Below are 1,899 nucleotides of genomic sequence, written 5' to 3'. Positions count from 1 at the left end.
TCAGACGGATTGTGCACGCTCTAGCTTCCGCTCCCCATCTTTCTTCATCTCACTTTCATAGGCTACTAGTCGGTTCCTTCCCCATCGACCTGTGACCGTCCTCGGAGTCACTTGAGGAACCGATGCTACGCGACGAAAAGCACGTAGGTGCACGGAATTGCGACGTTTGGTACGTTGCGAAGAATAGATGCCTTAAAGGACAGACCTACCATTCCAGTAATGTTTGGATGAGGAGCGGACCCTTTACCCTGAGCCCGAAATTTTTCCAAAGGGGGAAAGTTTGTGGCTTTGCAGGAGCGGTGCTGCTCACGTAAACCAGATACTCATCTCCCACCACCCCCTTATCCCACCTTCTATATACTTTATCAGATGAATAAAAAGATTATCAAAGATCAGCAGGGCGGAAAGCTGAAATAAACGACAATGATAGGCGGGAATAACTGGTGGCCGGCATGTAACTTGTGTTTGGAAAACTTTATCCTGAACACAGTTATTGGCCCGCTGCTGCTTTCAGTTCATTTATGTGAGATTATCATATTCGTGGAAGGGAAGACACCTCAAGCAAACGATTAGTCAGCGGAGTTCTTAAAATGATACGCTATATTGAAAATACAAAATATTTCGGTCTATAGTTCTGTCTGGTTAAATATTGTTCTTGAAAGTTCTTTGCGTGGATGCTTTCATCGGCATCTGTAATTTTTTTTTTTTTTAATCCTGTTGATAATAATAATTGCAAGATTTGTTTAGCTCACACTCTTATGGAGTCTGCCTATAGCAAAAATCCGCCTTTTATGAGGAAAGATAATCGTCAGAAAACAGGAGATAGTTCTTCCAATGGGGCGGGGTTTGTCAAAATGGCTGGTGCAAGAGAATTTAGCCTGTGACAGTCATTAATGAATTCCAATGTAACAATCGGTGCGGCAGCAGTGCAAGTGTTGTGTACTATAATTCCAGGCCCTTTGGGTTACATATATCATGGAACACAACTGCGTAATAACAAATGCGTCACAACGGCCAAGTCACGATCTCTAGCGTTGCTTTGATTAACAGCACCATCCAAATGACACTGGGTCGTCCCGGACTGTCTCAGTTAGATGACCACAAATCCGTCAAACCTTGTAGAGGCACACGTCCGAAGTGTGAGGACAAAGGAGTTGTAGACAGTAGGGAGATTCATCCATGATCCAGTTGCTACTTCCACATCGAGGCTTGCCCCATGACCTACGAATGTTGCCGTGGACCAGGACGTCGATGACCGGATGAGTACGGCTGCCTCAGGTATTGCAGTGTCGTAATCCTTGGCTGCTTTTGTCACTTAGTGAATACACCGAGCTCGGTAACCGGGCGACTGTAATCAGTTTTGTCTCGTCAGGTTGCTGCTGTTCGGACCTAGAATGTCGATCACCATGACAAATTCCTACCCAGCTCTACGCCGTGGATCGTCCGCATGGCAGTTTTGTTTCCATTACTGGTCTTGATGAGACCCTTCTGTCTTCTACAAGGATTTCAACGACGCCCTAACTACTTGCAGTCTCGGTGGACCGTTTGCTTCTGGCCATAAGGGACTCTGAACTGATCGCTTCAGGAAATGACGATGAAGAGATAATTCCTCTATGACCCTGACTCTAGGTAAGTCCAACTAGAGCTCATCCAAAGGCACTGAGCCGACACAAAGTGCTCAGGAGGTGGGTAGAGGGGGAAGTCTACTGAATGGCGCCTAAATGTCTGTGACCAGTGCGAAAGAATGAAACAACCTATAAAACATCCATGAATCCCCTCTAACTGGCCTGCATGAAACGCCGGCACATTACCACAGCCACTGCGCATGTCCAGTTACAATTCTGGACAACATCTGCAAAGTGACCGTAAAATTAGCTAGTTTTTTTTCATATTCACTGC

The sequence above is a fragment of the Pomacea canaliculata genome, linkage group LG1, assembly GCF_003073045.1.
Source record: "Pomacea canaliculata isolate SZHN2017 linkage group LG1, ASM307304v1, whole genome shotgun sequence".
NCBI classification, from domain to species: Eukaryota; Metazoa; Mollusca; class Gastropoda; order Architaenioglossa; family Ampullariidae; genus Pomacea; species Pomacea canaliculata.
The sequence above is the reverse complement of the archived record's forward strand: the minus strand, read 5'-3'. Positions refer to the sequence as shown.